This window comes from Haematobia irritans, chromosome 4, assembly GCF_050003625.1.
Source record: "Haematobia irritans isolate KBUSLIRL chromosome 4, ASM5000362v1, whole genome shotgun sequence".
NCBI lineage: Eukaryota > Metazoa > Arthropoda > Insecta > Diptera > Muscidae > Haematobia > Haematobia irritans.
The window spans coordinates 42947820-42965534 of record NC_134400.1 but is presented as its reverse complement, the minus strand read 5'-3'; the positions used below and the strand labels follow the sequence as shown (position 1 = coordinate 42965534).

The 17715-nt window shown below is 30.2% G+C and overlaps 1 protein-coding gene across 5 annotated transcripts in view; it reads left to right on the top strand.

The window, feature by feature from the left end:
• comm3 overlaps positions 1-17715 on the top strand; it is a 207000-nt gene that overhangs the window by 113080 nt on the left and 76205 nt on the right. Inside the window, exon 1 of one of the 5 annotated variants that reach the window (XM_075303544.1) lies at positions 2337-2487. The exons of 1 other annotated variant lie outside the window; for it this stretch is intronic. The gene's annotated coding sequence lies outside the window, so the exon portion shown is untranslated. Of the gene's footprint in view, positions 1-2336; positions 2488-2612; positions 2629-17715 lie in introns of those variants that run through there. 3 more of the 5 variants (XM_075303543.1, XM_075303542.1, XM_075303545.1) reach the window with 3 other exon arrangements.

Genomic DNA, 17715 nt, shown 5'->3' with positions numbered 1-17715 from the left:
GACAAAATATTTTAATATTTTGAGAAAGTCTTTAACAAACTAAAATAAGGCGATTACATTACAGTCTCGGTCGAAACTTAGAAAATATTTAAAATTGAGTCAATTTTTATACCCTCCACCATAAGATGGGAGTATATTAACTTTGTCATTCCGTTTGTAACACATCGAAATATTGCTCTAAGACCCCATAAAGTATATATATTCTGGGTCGTGGTGAAATTCTGAGTCGATCTGAGTCCGTCCGTCCTTCCGTCCGTCTGTTGAAATCACGCTAACTTAAACGAACGAAACAAGCTATCGACTTGAAACTTGGCACAAGTAGTTGTTATTGATGTAGGTCGGATGGTATTGGAAATGGGCCATATCGGTCCACTTTTACGTATAGCCACCATATAAACGGACCCCCAAATTTGGCTTGCGATTGCTCTAAGAGAAGCCAATTTCATCCGATCCGGCTGATCGGATGAAATTTGGTCTCTAACAGCCATGCAAAAATTGGTCCATATCGGTCCATAATTACATATAGCCCCCATATAAACCGATCCCCCGATTTGGCTTGCGAAGCCTCTAAGAGAACCAAATTTCATCCGATCCAGCTGAAATTTGGTACATGGTGTTAGTATATGGTCTCTAATAACCATGCAAAAATTGGTCCATATCGGTCCATAATTACATATAGCCCCCATATAAACCGATCCCCCAATTTGGCTTGCGGAGCCTCTAAGAGAACCAAATTTCATCCGATCCGGCTGAAATTTGGTACATGGTATTGGTATATGTTCTCTAATGACCATGCAAAAATTGGTCCACATCGGCCCATAATTATATATAGCCCCCATATAAACCGATCCCCAGATTTGACCTCCGGAGCCTCTTAGAGGAGCAAAATTCATCCGATCCGGTTGAAATTTGGTACGTGGTGTTAATATAAGGCCGCTTATAACCATGCCATAATTGGTCCTATAGTTATATATAGCCGATCCCCAATCACACAAAAATTGGTCCATATCGATTCATAATCATGGTTGCCACTCGAGCCAAAAAAAATCTACCAAAATTTTATTTTTATAGAAAACATTGTCAAAATGTTATTTCTATAGAAAACTTTGTCCAAATTTTATTTCTATAGAAAATTTTGTCAAAATTTTATTTCTATAGAAAATTTTGTCAAAATTTTATTTCTATAGAAAATTTTGTCAAAATTTTATTTCTATAGAAAATCTTGTCAAAATTTTATTTCTATAGAAAATTTTTTCAAATTTTATTTCTGTAGAAAATGTTTTCCAAATTTTATTTCTATAGAATTTTTTTTTCAAATTTTACTTCTATAGAAAATGTTGTCAAAATTTTATTTTGTCAAAATTTTATTTCTATAGAAACTTTAAAGTTAATTATATACGTATTTAATCGGCTTTTTTAATTTAATATATGCCACGTATGGCCTATGTGGTGTTAGGAAGTTTTAAGATACCTTGCCATCGGCAAGTGTTACCGCAACCCAAGTAAATCGATTGTGGATGACAGTCTTCAGTAGAAGTTTCTACGCAATCCATGGTGGAGGGTGCATAAGCTTCGGCCTGGTCGAACTTACGGCCGTATATACTTGTGTTTTTTGGTTTTTGTCAAAATTTTATTTCTGTAGAAAATTTAGTCAAAATTTTATTTCGGTAGAAAATTTTGTCAAAATTTTGTTTCGGTAGAAAATGTTGTCAAAATTTTATTTCTGTAGAAAATTTTATCAAAATTTGGTAAAAATTTCATTCCTATAGAAAATTGTGCCAAAATTTTATTCTTATAGAAAATTTTGTCAAATTTTATTTCTATAGAAAATTTTTCCAAAATTTTATTTCTAAAGAAAATTTTTGTCAAAATTTTATTTCTATTGATATTTTTGTCAAAAATGTATTTTTAATTATCTACAGAAAATTAATGAAGTACCCTGAAGTATAACTGTGACAACCGTGAGTACAATACTACTGCCTTTGTAAGCGGATATAAAAAGTACTTTAGTGAAAAGTACTTTTTCGCTCAAAAAAATACAACTTTCTTAAAAATTGTATTTTCCATCCCTGCTTCCCATACTTTCCGCACCCAAATATTCTCAGCTCATAGATCTACTCAAAACAAAGAGTTTTAGAGAGCAACCAAAAGCGCGTCATGTCTAGGTTGATTCTTTGTACACCTGTAGACGGAAGACAAGACAAGCAGACTGACGTACTTTTTGTTTACACATTAAGTCTCTCTGCTGGCGTCTACGCATACTGTGAAGAGACAACTGATCGCTGTTCGCGTTGTTTCTGACACCAGCCTGTCATCATGCAGTCTGTATGTCTGTCGTTTATTTTGCTGGGGGGCTGTTGAAAAACAATCTTAAAATGTTAAAGTGAAACAGTTAAATTAAGTTGATAAAAAATGCAAACCAAAACAGTTTAGTTAATTGTTGTAAACATTGGCGAGCGGTCTATATAATTTTCTCCTTCGCTAAAAGTATTGAAAACCAAAAAATTGTCAATTGAAAACGAATAAAATTGTTTTATGAAATTATACAAAAATAACAAAGAAATTTGAAAAAAAAAATAATAAAAACTAAAGTAATAATTGTGCATTCTAATGGAATTATAAATACTGGTGAATTAAAATGGAATTATAAACCAATGGTGTTGCGAAAGAAATTACAAAAACTAACATTTATTTTTCAAGAACAAAAAACCCGGCATGCAGCTCTAATGAAGTTGATATATTTTCTATTGAATATTCCGTGAAGCGTTATTATCGATTGTTTATATTTTATTCCCTAAAGCAGTGTTGCCAGTATTTTTCGGGCTCTTGTACCCAAAATAAGACGCTTTCATTCCCAAAAATCCCCAACTTAATTTAAAATTCCCCACAAAAAGCCCCAATACAGTTTTTGGCAAGTTTTGTTTTGTTTTTTGTTTTTGAAAAAAAAGCAATGGGCTATGCTGTAAAAAACCCGCCATAATTTAAAAATATGCAATTTTTGTTATACCAGTTACAATAAGATTAAGATTTCAAAATCCAAAAACATGAGACGGGTACTCAAAATATTATCTGATACAATCCCTCATCAGAATTAATTATTATTATAAAGAGTCAACGAATTTGTATCTTATGCAAATCGTCTTCTAAATGCTCAGCACGTGCAGTTATGAATCAAAACTTAGTTCTGAATAGCCAAGAAATAAAATTGGATGATCGATCAAAAAGCGTTGTTGCCTCGATATGAACTCTATTATATATGTATGGTATATATTTCCCAAATCAGTGATGTACGCAGATGAGCGGCCAAAATTTTGACCCAAGTTCTTAGAAATAATTTCACAATAGTAAAAAAATTTCTTAGAAACAAAGTAAATTTTAAAGTAGCTCTTGGAATAGAAAGTTTTTTGTTGTATTTTGAAGATAAACCATAACACAAAACCTGATTTATTATACTGACCAGATTTCGAAAATTCCCCACAAAAACCCCCCAATTTGTGTAAAATTCCACACCAAATTCCCTTGTGCCCAACTCAAAAATTTTGTCCCCATCCACGAAAGATATCCCCGATTTGGGGAAAAATCCCCAATACTGGCAACACTGCCTTAAAGACCGGTATGCGCCTTTAACGAAATTTCCACTACCCATTAGAAATCGGTTGGCATTTTTACTACCGAAAACGCCATTAGTCTTTGTTATCGATTATTTATATTTTGCGAAACTCGCATTTAGATGCCGATAATAATGTTTGGCTATGATTTGCAAACGGCGATCAAAATTTTCATTATGCAAACTACACATTGTGACATTTGTATCGTTCAAAACATATACACTGCACTATCGACATTCAAAATAAATACCCATACAATTCATGAAATGTTTCGATAACATTCTCATTATGGAATTTTGAATAGCATAAAATTTATTGACTAATGGCGATTTCGATTGGGAAAAAAGGTGCAACATTGTCGAAATTGATTGCCAAATACGAAGGACACTGTCATAGATTTTGGATCCTGTATCCATCACAATATTATGAATTAATAATAACTTTGGAAAGACACTTTCATTTGAGTGAAAATGTATTGAGGGAAAAAGTAGTGTAACACCAGGGCAACATATTTTTTGCGAAACGAAAACGCCCTAAGAAAATATCGCTTTACTAATTTCTCATATTCATACCACCATGACTGGTTTTCTTATTGGTGTCCACAATTTGGCTAGAGCTACAAAAAAATATCTATAGCCTGATAGACCAGTATGTAACTTTTGCGAAAATTCCTGCTGCATTCCAACAAGGCGGGTTATGCTATGGAAAAAAATACAAACAGTCGATAACATCAGAAATTTCTACTACCTATAAGTGATACGAGTATTGTCGAGGATATTACATTTTCGTTAGGGGCGCTTATCGGCCTCTAGGATAAGCAACTCTTGAGAAAATTCCTGTTGCAGTAATGTCATGTATTTCTTATGGGAACAAAAAGTAAACCGTCGATAATAACTCCTATTGGAATTTTCTTATGGGTAGCAGAAATCTTGTTATAAGTGCTACCGGGCTTAAAACGTTTATAAACAATAAAGAACAGTGTTGCCAATTATTTATTGTGTTCTCTAGGACAAATAGTTGATAATAACGTCATCCTCAAATCTAGCTATGAGTTTCTTATGGGTATCCATAATTTCGCTGGAGCTATATAATAACGGTCTATAACCTTAAATTGTGTGTAAATAAAAACACAAAAACAATGTTGTCAATTATTTATAGACAACAACATCATCACGAAATTTTCTTTAGCAAATATGACTGTAAATTTATTATGGGTATCCATAATTTCGATCAAGGTGTATACCGGACTATAACCTTCATGTGTAAACAAAAAACCAGTGTTGCCAATTATTCAATTGATTTTGTTTTGATTACGACAAGTGCTAAATGAAGTGTTTATAAATATTTTAAATATTAGAATGTCAAGAGAAAAGCTGTTTAAATATATAACATATGATTTCATCATTAATAGCATGTGTGTTTGATATTCAAAAGTATATGTCTCAATGTCTTTAAATGTTAAAATCGTTATTATACTGTGGTTGTAACGGTATAAATTTTAATTTTAAAATAGGAAATTTATTTATATGGAACTTATGTTGGAAGAATAATTTTTAACTTCAATCTAAGGTGGTAATTAAGGGGATTATAAACCTCTTTGGTTTATAATCTACCAAAATGTAAAGAAATTTTACCAAACAACTACCAAACAAAAAATTTTATTTTGCAAAATTTTATTTATTTATTTCATATTTCTATAAAGCTATGATAAACTCAAAATTTTATGTCTATAGGCAATTTTATTTTTATACCAAATTTTGTCAAAATTGTATTTCTATAGAAAATTTTGTTAAAATTTGATTTCTGTAGAAAATTCTGTCAAAATTTTATTTCTATAGAAAATTTTGTCAAAATTTTATTTCTATACAAAATTTTGTCATAACTTTATTTATATAGAAAATTTTGTGAAAATTTTAATTCGATAGAAAATTTTGTCAAAATTTTATTTCTATACAAAATTTTGTCATAACTTTATTTATATAGAAAATTTTGTGAAAATTTTATTTCGATATAAAATTTTGTCAAAATTTTATTTCTATAGAAAATTTTGTCAAAATTTTATTTCTATAGAAAATGTTGTCAAAATTTTATTTCTATAGAAAATTTTGTCAAAATTTAATTTCTATAAAAATTTTTTTTTCAAAATTTTATTTCTATAGAAAATGTTGTCAAAATTTTATTTCTATAGAAAATTTTGTCAAAATTTTATTTCTATAGAAAATGTTGTCAAAATTTTATTTCTATAGAAAATTTTCTCAAAATTCTATTTCTATAGAAAATTTTCTCAAAATTTTATTTCTATAGAAAATTTTGTGAAAATTTTATTTCTATAGAAAATTTTGTCATAACTTTATTTCTATACAAAATTTTGTGAAAATTTTATTTCTATAGAAATTTTTCTCAAAATTTTATTTCTATAGAAAATTTTGTCAAAATTTTGTTTCTATAGAAAATTTTATCAAAATTTTATTTCTTATTTAGAAAATTTTGTCAAAATTTTATTTCTATAGAAAATTTTCTCAAAATTTTATTTCTATAGAAAATTTTGTCAAAATTTTATTTCTATACAAAATTTTGTCATAACTTTATTTATATAGAAAATTTTATTTCGATAGAAAATTTTGTCAAAATTTTATTTCTATAGAAAATTTTGTCAAAATTGTATTTCTATAAAAAATTTGTCATAACTTTATTTATATAGAAAATTTTGTGAAAATTTTATTTCGATAGAAAATTTTGTCAAAATTTTATTTCGATAGAAAATTTTGTCAAAATTTTTTTTCTATAGAAAATTTTGTCAACATTTTATTTCTATAGAAAATTTTGTCAAAATTTTATTTCTATAAAAAAAATTTGTCAAAATTTTATTTCTATAGAAAATGTTGTCAAAATGTTATTTCTATAGAAAATTTTATCAAAATTTTATTTCTATAGAAAATTTTGTCAAAATTTTATTTCTATAGAAAATTTTGTCAAAATTTTATTTCTATAGAAAATTTTGTCATAACTTTTTTCTATAGAAAATGTTCTCAAAATTCTATTTCTATAGAACATTTTCTCAAAATTTTATTTCTATAGAAAATTTTGTCAAAATTTTATTTCTATAGAAAATTTTGTCAAAATTTTATTTCTGTAGAAAATTTTGTCATGACTTTATTTCTATACAAAATTTTGTGAAAATTTTATTTCTATAGAAAATTTTGTCAAAATTTTGTTTCTATAGAAAATTTTATCAAAATTTTATTTCTATAGAAAATTTTGTCATAACTTTATATCTATAGAAAAGTTTATCAAAATTTTATTTCTATAGAAAATTTATTTCTGATTGATTATCGTTGACCTTTTTATTTTATTTTTAAGCAATACTTATCATCATATCATTTTAAGCAATACTTATCACGACCTATAGCCGAAACTATGATAAGTATAGCTTAAAAATAGAAAATTTTGTCAAAATTTGATTTCTATAGAAAATTTTGTCATAACTTTATTTCTATAGAAAATTTTGTCAAAATTTTATTTCTATAGAAAATTTTCTAAAAATTTTATTTTAAAAAATATCCAATTAAAAATTCAATTGATTCAACGAATTTTTCAATTGAAACAAAAATCAATCACGGAATTTAATAGTATCAATTAATTTTTTAATTGGATCAATTAACTTTTTAATTGATACTATCATTTCTGTGATTTGAAATTGACATTTCAATTTAAAAATTAATTGGATCGATTAACTTCGTGATTGAATCAGAAAGATTTTTTTTTTTTTGTGTAGAAAATTAGTTGGCGAGAAATATTTTGCAAAAACTACCAAAACAGAAACAATTCTACCAATCTACCAGTTTTGGTAGAATTCTACCAACTGTGGCAACTGTACTAGGGACACAAAAGAGACCTATTTTGGAAATTGCTTTATTCGAAATTTTTTATTTATTGAATGCCCAAAACATTTCAAAAATCGAGTAAAAAGCGGCACGCCGTCAAAACGATCAAGAATTCCAATTTGCAAACTGTGTGTAATGTTTGCACGTTATTAAGTTCCAAAAAGGAACCAAATCGAAGAATAAGAGCGTCCACAGCAGCTGTTTCAATGTGCAAGACTAGCTACAGTGTAAAATGTGTTACATTTTTGCTATTGCAATGGGCTACCATCCGTTATTGGAACGTGCGCTTTTCCGCCAAGGTATACCATCCCATACTTCTCCAAATTCCGAAATTCTTGATCAGGAAGAATTTCTAATGGCCATCAATTCTTAACCGACAGCTAGACCACCGGTTAGTAAATTGTTTGTATAGGATCAACTGCTTTATCGACACGATAAATAATACTAACACATGTAGAACCCGGCCGTGTCCGTCTGTCCGTTGCAATCACGCTACAGCCTTCAATAATGAACCTATCGTGCTGATATTTTGCATAGAGTCATATTTTGTCCACTGGAAGGTGAACTTCGAAGATGGGCTATATCGGTCCATGTTTTGATATTTTGATACAATTAAAAATATATAGGTACTAACTAGCAAAAAACCGTCGCCAATAAATAAAGAATACACAGAAAAAAATTAAACAAGTAAGGAAAGTCTAAAGTCGGGCGGGGCCGACTATATTATACCCTGCACCACTTTGTAGATCTAAATTTTCGATACCATATCACATCCGTCAAATCTGTTGGGTGCTATATATAAAGGTCTGTCCCAAATACATACATTTAAATATCACTCGATTTGGACAGAATTTGATAGACTTTTACAAAATCTATAGACTCAAAATTTAAGTTGGCTAATGCACTAAGGTGGAACACAATTTTAGTAAAAAAACAAGTAAGTAAAGTCTAAAGTCGGGTGGGGCCGACTATATTATACCCTTCACACCTATGTAGGCCAAAATTTGTGTTACCATCTCAACTACTTCACATTTGCTGGAAGCTATAAAAAAGAGACAATTTTTTACTTCTACAAAATCTCTGGAATTAAAATTTAAATCGGCTATCGCTATCCAGTTAATTGGAGGAAACTTCCATTGAAAATGGGTCTAAAATGTGTAACAGTCTACCATATTTCCCCAACTCTGGTGTACGTATATATGGGAGCTGTATATAATCTGAACCGATTTTGGCTAAATTTGACATGTATAGTTAGAATAATAATTCTGCTATCTATGCGAAATTTCACGTAAATGGGAGTATAACTTTGGCCCCCCTCGTCATACGAGTGCAAATCGGACGGAAGATATATATGGGAGCCATATCTAAATTTGAACCGATTTCAACCAAATTTGGCACAATTACCGATACTGCTAAACGTACTCCTTGTGCAAAATTTGAAGCAAATCACGGCAAAACCCTGGATTTTGAGACCATATAAGTTCAAATCGGACAAAAGATATATATGGGAGCTATATCTAAATCTGAATCGATTTTGACCATATTTGGCACATACAATAGAATCGTTAAAAGTACTGCTTGTGCAAAATTTGAAGTAAGTCAGGGCAAAACTCTGGCTTTTGAGACCATATAAGTCCAAATCGGACGAAAGATATATATGTGAGCTATATCTAAATTTGAACCGATTTCAATCAAATTTACCAAGCATTGGTAGACTGTCAATTCTACCCTCTGTGCAAAATTTCACGAAGATCGGTAATAAACTTTGGCCTCTGTGGTCATATAAGTCTAAATCGGACGAAAGATATATATGGGAGCTATATCTAAATCTAAACCGATTTTTTCCAAAACCAATAGCGATTGTCTCTGTCCCAAGAAACGGCCCTATGCCAAATTTGAGGACGATCGGACTTAAATTGCGAGCTGTACTTTGTGCACAAAATTACATATACAGGCAGACGGACAGACAGACAGACAGACGGACATCGCTAAATCGACTCAGAATTTAATTCTAAGCCGATCGGTATACTAAAAGATGGGTCTATAACCACTATTTCTTGGCGTTACATACAAATGCACAAACTTATTATACCCTGTACCACAGTAGTGGTGAAGGGTATAATTATTATACCCTGCTCCACACTGTGGAACAGGGTATTATAAGTTAGTGCATATGTTTGCAACACCCAGAAGGAGACGAGATAGACACATGGTGTCTTTGGCAAAAATGCTCAGGGTGGGCTCCTGAGTCGATATAGCGATGTCCGTCTGTCCGTCTGTCCGTGAACACATTTTTGTAATCAAATTCTAGGTCGCAGTTTTAGTCCAATCGACTTCAAATTTGGCACAAGTATGTGTTTTGGCTCAGAATAGATCCTTATTGATTTTGGAAGAAATCGGTTCAGATTTAGATATAGCTCCCATATATATATTTCGCCCGATATGGACTTATATGGCCCCAGAAGCCAGAGTTTTACCCTAATTTGCTTAAAATTTTGCACAAGAAGAACAATTAGCGCTATAGTCAACTGTGCCAAATTTCATTGAAATCGGTTCAGATTTAGATATAGCTACCATATATATCTTTCGCCCGATATGGACTAATACGGTCCCAGAAGCCAGAGTTTTACCCCAATTTGGTTGAAATTTTGCACAGGGAGTAGAATTAGCATTGTAGCTATGCGTGCCAAATTTGGTTGAAATCGGTTCAGATTTAGATATATATCCCATATATAGCTTTCGCCCGATTTACACTCATATGACCACAGAGGCTAATATTTTGCTCCGATTTAGTTGAAATTTTGCACAGGGAGTAGAATTAGCATTGTAGCTATGTGTGCCAAATTTGGGTGAAATCAGTTCAGATTTAGATATAGCTCCCATATATAGGTTTCGCCCGATTTACACTCATATGACCACAGAGGCCAATCTTTTAGTCCGATTTAATTGAAATTTTGCACAGGGAGTAGAATTAGCATTGTAGCTATGCGTGCCAAATTTGGTTGAAATCGGTTCAGATTTAGATATATCTCCCATATATAGCTTTCGCCCGATTTACACTCATATGACCACAGAGGCTAATATTTTGCTCCGATTTAGTTGAAATTGTGCACAGGGAGTAGAATTAGCATTGTTGCTATGTGTGCCAAATTAGGTTGAAATCGGTTCAGATTTAGATATAGCTCCCATATATATGTTTTTCTGATTTGGACAAAAATTGTCAAAATACCAACATTTTCCTTGTAAAATCGCCACTGCTTAGTCGAAAAGTTGTAAAAATTACTCTATATCTAAATCTGAACCGATTTCAATCAAATTTGGCACACATGACTATACCACCAATTGTACTCCTAATCGGGATAAAACTCTGGCTTCTGGGTCCATATAAGTGCATATCGGGCGAAAGATATATATAGGAGCATATCTAAATCTGAATCGATTTCAACCAAATTTGGCGCGCATAGCTACAATGCCAAATCTACTCCCTGTGCAACCAAATTGGGCCAAAACTCTGGCTTTTAGGACCATATTAGTCCATATCGGGCGAAAGATATATATGGGAGCTTTATCTAAAACTGAACCGATTTCTTCCAAAATCAATAGGGTTCTATTCTGACCCAAATTAGGAACATGTGCCAAATTTGAAAGCGATTGGACTTAAATTGCGATCTAGACTTTGATCACAAAAGTGTGTTCACAGACAGACGAACGGACGGACGGACAGACGGACATGGTTATATCGACTCAGGGACCCACCCTGAGCATTATTGCCAAAGACACCATGTGTCTATCTCGTCTCGTCTTCTGCACGCTCACAAAAAATCGCTTCTGTAACATATACTCCCAAACATATTTTGCTTCAAGCATATACATTTTTGGGTATTGCCCAAACATTTATATGTTTGATCTCTTCCAATATATAATATGTTTGAAAGCATATTGGTCTAAACAATATATGTTTGGGTAGTCTAAGTTCCAAACATTTTGTATTTTTGCATCCAAATTCAATAATGTTGTCTTCCAAAAAACAATATGTTATTATATGAACATATAATATGTTTGGAAGCATTTTGCACCCAAAATTATTATATGCTTAAAAAAAATCTCAAAATTTTATTTATTTATTTATATATTTACAATCATAATGAATTATGAAAATAAACAGGTAATATAGGTGCTAACAACATAGGTTTTCGACCTGAATGCTCAAAATTTTGTTTCTGCCCAATTGTATATTCCCCCACATCTTTCTCACTTCCACGAGATTTTTTAGTTCTTAGCACCTTTTTCTGTAATACAAACATTGTAGAAGAAATTATTCAATTGTATGATTTTTTTATTTTAATTTTACCTTTTGCCGGACGGGGATTCGAACAGCGGACCACACAGTTTGTAAGGATCAAAGAAGTAGCTGATCAATTGCCCAAGGAAAAATAAAATGTTAATTTTGTAATAACAAGCAACAACCACCAACTTAATTCAATATCGCTCCCTGTTAAATAGCGCTCCAAGCTACTAAACACATATATGTTTATAGGCTATTTCTAAATTAATATATGTTTGCATCCAAGCATATTATATTTACAAACATTTTATGTCCCAAACATAATATGTTCTAACATATTAACATATATGTCCCAAACATGTTATGCAAGTTTATGAACATTATATGCTTGCACTCAAAAATATCGTGTTTAAAAATTTGTGTTCCAAACATATAATGTTTATATCCAAACATATGAAAAACAGTCTTTTTCATCCGTGTGGGTATTACAAACATATGCACTAACTTATAATACCCTGTTCCACAGTGTGGCGCAGGGTATAAAAATATTAATTTAGAAATTTAATTGACTCAACAAATTTTTTAATAGAAACAAACATGAATCAAAAAATTAATAGTATCAATTAATTTTTTAATTGACCTTCAATTAATTATTTAATATCATTTCTGTGATTGAAGACATTTCATTTAAAAAATTAATTGAATCAATTAATTTCGTCATTGAATCAGAACTGAACACAATTTAATAATTCACATCCGAATTTCTGTATTCTGGTAACACCTTACCCTCAAAAAAAGTTTACTTGGATACAAAGATTTTGACCTTGCCTTAAGGATTTTGGTATTGCTTCCTAGCCAAAGATGCGGCTTATTTAAAATAAAGACATCTTTAGCGATCTAACTGGCTTTAAATCTAGGATCAATAAAATTAAAATTAGGATACATATCTCATTTATAAAATTTGCATTCTCTTTTCGCGGTATATTAATAAAGCTATTCACGTAAAAACAAGTGCCAGTTTAAAAATCCAAATTATAACGGATACTTCAAAGTAAAAAAAAACCAAGAAATTTTTAACCAAAGATGCTAAATACTAAAAATAAGTCTTAGCCTACATTTGAGCATTTTTATCTTAAATCTAAAGTTTCAAATTTCAGTTAATTTAAGGACGATATCTTTAAATCGTCCTTAAGGACGATTTAAATACATTTGCCGTGGTTCAAAAATATGCTACTTTAACCGAAAGATGCAAATTTTTAAAATTTGTGTCCTAAGTTTAATGAAAACAATTTTTGAAGTAAAGATTGTAAACTTTATTTTAATTGAAATTTCATTATTTTAAAGAAATTTTTCTTTAATAGTTTTTAAATTGCACATCCTAAAATTTAGGTTGCATAATCTTTAATATCACGAAAATATTTTTTCAGTAAAATAATGAACTTCTGTTATGCCTTTAAAAAACCTTCCAAATTTTTTTGCTGGGTATGGGTATTTAAAATTCGGACCAACCGATATACACTTGTTTCTATTAGTTAGGAAAAAAATTTGACTTTCCATCCCTGCTCTAAGGTATCTTCTAGTCGGTTTCGCTCCCCTTTAGCTCTCTCCCTCTCTCTCTATCACTCCAATTTTTTTTTAAACACAACTTTAAGCCAGTTATTACGTGTTAATTATTATAACCTTTTTAAATAAACATTTCATGGTAGAGACGTCACAGCATTACAACTACCAACTTTATAGATCAATAACAATTCTCATATAAATATTTATTAATTATTATTGGATGCTAGTTCGAGTCTGCCGTATGGCTATAGTTTGCTAATGCATAATCAATCTATAAAGCAGTTGAAGTTGAGTTCATTGTAACAACAGGAAAACAGTTTGCAGTTTCCTATATTTGAGATGTAAAAATCATTTACGAGGAAATGAATTGAGATGTGAGATGATTTACAAGCTTTCAAAAGTGATCATTCGCAATGAAAGCGTTACAAATTTGAAAAAAATGCAAAAAAAGTGTCATGCTCGTAGCTTTTCATTTCGTTCTGGTTGCAACATGCGCCGACACAAAAGTAAACCGTTTATTTGAAAAAATATCATTTTGTGAGATTTCCGCAGGGGGGGGGGGGGCTGATATATAATGCGCCACACTATTGAACAGGGTATTATAAGATAGTGCATATATTTTTCTCAGAAGCTGACGAGATAGACTTATGGCATCTTTGGCAAAAATGCTCAGGGCCAGCTTCTGAGTCGATCTAGCCATGCCGTCTGTGTGTGATCAAAGTATAGGTCGCAGTTTTAGTCCAATCGATTGAAAATTTAGCACATGTATGTGTTTGGGGTTAGAACAGAGCTCTCTTGATTTTTGAGGAAATCGGTTCAGATTTAGATATAGTTTACATAAGTTATATAATTTACTCTCATATGACCACAGAGGCCACAGTTTTACTGATTTACCTGAAATTTTGCATTTACGTGAAATTTGCCATAGGGAATAACCATTCTAGCTATACATGCTAAATTTGGCCAAAATCGGTTCAGATTTACAGACACCTCTCATAAATATCTTTCACCCGGCTCAGACTCATATGTAGGTAAAAATTTTATTCAGATTTTCTTGAAATTTTGCACGGACAGTATAATTGACATTCTAGCAAAATTGACCCAGATTTTATAAAATTGTATTGTTTAAAAAGCAAAAAATTACGAAAATTACATTAAATTTTCGAATCAGTTTTTTAGTCAAAATTGTATTTCCCTAGAAAATTTTCTTAAAATTTTATTTCTATTACAAATTTTGTCAATATTTTATTTCTATAGAAAATTTTGTCAGAAATTTTATTTATGTAGAAAATTTTGTCAACATTTTATTTCTATAGAAAATTTTGTCAAAATTTTATTTGTATAGAAAATTTTATCAAAATTTTATTTCTGTAGAAAATTTTGTCAAAATTTCATTTCTATAGGAAATTTTGTCAAAAATTTTATTTCTTTAGAAAATTTTGTCAAAATTTTGTTTGTATAGAAAATTTTGTCAAAATTTTATTTCTATAGAAAAATTTGTCAAAATTTTATTTCTATAGAAAATTTTGTCAATCTTCTATTTCTATAGAAAATTTTGTCAAAATTTTATTTCTATAGAAAATTTTGTCAAAATTTTATCTCTATAGAAAATTTTGTCAAAATTTTATTACTATAAAAATTTTGTCAAAATTTTATTTCTGTTGTTTTTTTGATTTCAGCTTAAAACCATACATTAACTAAACTACAAGTGTAGCTTAACCAACAGAGGAAAATAATGTTTGTCAAATTTATTTGGGCAAAGCCCTATAGACTGCAAGATGGTTGGATGGACGCACGTTTCGAAATTACCAAATTTCTCATCAGCATCCTCTACTTAAAGCAAAACTATCAACCAATTATCAGAATAAATTCAGGCAGTTCATTAAACCCAGCAATGAACCACACTTGAACCTTCCGAAAAAAGGTTTTGCATGATAGCCGGCTTATGCCGAAATAAATTCGTACAAACATATCTCTTTTCCTATGCCACTGTCAAATCATCGATTTGAGTGCAGTTGGCTGGGTTTATTTTGAGCGTGCCTCCTCTTTTTTCATTCGTTTTGTTTTGTTATTGTTGGTTTTGTTCTTTAAGCATTGTTGTTGTTTTTTTATTTCAGCTTAAAATCATGCATTGACTAAACTACAAGTGTAGCTTAACCAACAGAGGAAACGAAAATTTTGTTAAAAGTTTATTTCTTTAGAAAATGTTGTCAAAATTTTTTTTCTATAGAAAATTTTGTCAAAATTTTATTTCTATAAAAAATTTCATCAATTTTTCTTTATAGAAATCAAATCGTGACAAATGAAATTTTGACAAAAATTTGAATAAATACTTCAAAGTATTTTTTTTAAATTTGGTAGATTTTTGGTTTATTCTATAGAATATTTTGCCAAAATTTTATTTGTATAGAAAATGTTGTCAAAATTTTATTTATATAGAAAATTATGTCAAATTTTATTTCTATAGAAAATTTTGTCAAAATTTTATTTCTTTAGAAAATTTTGTCAAAACTTTATTTCTATAGAAAATTTTGTCAAAATTTTATTTCTATAGAAAATTTTGTCAAAATTTTATTTCTATCGAAAATTTTGTCAAAATTTTATTGCTATAGAAAATTTTGTCTAAATTTTATTTCTATAGAAAATGTTGTCAAAACTTTATTTCTATAGAAAATTTTGTCAAAATTTTATTTGTATAAAAAATTATGTCATTTTTTTTCTATAGAAAATTGTGTCAAAATTTTATTTCTTTAGAAAATTTTGTCAAAATTTTATTTCTATAGAAAATTTTGTCAAAATTTTATTTCTATAGAAAATTTTGTCAAAATTTTATTTCTATAGAAAATTTTGTCAAAAGTTTATTTCTATAGAAAATGTAGTCAAAAATTGTGTTTCTTTAGAAAATTTTGTCAAAAGTTTATTTCTATAAAAAATTTTGTCAAAAATTTATTTCTATAGTAAATTTTGTCAAAATTTTATTTCTATTGAAAATTTTGTCAAAATTTTATTTCTACAGAAAATTTTGTCAAATATTTATTTCTATAGAAAATTTTGTTAAAATTTTATTTCTATAGAACATTTGGTCAAAATTTTATCTCTATAAAAAATTTTGTCAAAATTTTATTACTATAGAAAATTTTGTCAAAATTTTATTTCTATAAAAAAATTTGTCAAATTTTTATTTCTGTTCTGTTATTTTATTTCACGTTTCGGAATTACCACATTCCTCATCAGCATCCTCTACTTGCAGCAAAACTATCAACCAATTATCAGAATAAATTCAGGCAATGAACCACACTTGAACCTTCCGAAAAAAGGTTTTGCATGATAGCCGGCTTATGCCGAAATAAATTCGTACAAACATATCTCTTTTCCTATGCCACTGTCAAATCATTGATTTGAGTGCATTTGGCTGGGTTTATTTTGAGCGTGCCTCCTCTTTTTTTCATTCGTTTTGTTTTGTTATTGTTGGTTTTGTTCTTTAAGCATTGTTGTTGTTTTTTTTTTATTTCAGCTTAAAACCATGCTTTGACTAAACTACAAGTGTAGCTTAACCAACAGAGGAAACGAAAATTTTGTTAAAAGTTTATTTCTTTAGAAAATGTTGTCAACATTTTTATACCCTTCACCACTACTGTGGTACAGGGTATAATAAGTTTGTGCATTTGTATGTAACGCCAAGAAGGAAAAGTCTGAGACCCATCGTTTAGTATACGGATCGTCTTAGAATTAAATTCTGAGTCGATTTAGCGATGTCCGTCTGTCTGTCTGTCTGTCTGTCTGTCTGTCTGTCTGTCTGTCCGTCTGTCTGTCTGTTGATGTATTTTTGTGTGCAAAGTACAGCTCGCAGTTTTAGTCCGATTGTCCTACAATTTGGTATAGGGTCCTGTTTCGGCTCAAAGACGATCCCTATTGATTTTGGAAAAAATCGGTTGAGATTTAGATATAGCTGCCATATATATTTTTCACCGATCTGGTCATAATTGGCGTGTATATCAACCGATCTTCCTCAAATTCCGTACATCCGAATATTTTATGAGTCTCGAAAAACTTGCAAAATATCAGCCAAATCGGTTCAGATTTAGATATAGCTCCCATATATAGCTTTCACCCGATTTACACTCATTTGCCCACAGAGGCCAACTTTTTGCTCCGATTTAGTTGAAATTTTGCACAGGGAGTAGAATTAGCATTGTAGCTATGCGTGTCAAATTTGGTTGAAATCGGTTCAGATTTAGATATAGCTCCCATATATAGCTTTCGCCCGATTTACACTCATATGACCACAGAGGCCAATTTTTTGCTCCGATTTAGTTGAAATTTTGCACAGGGAGTAGAATTAGCATTATAGCTATGCGTGCCAAATTTGGTTGAA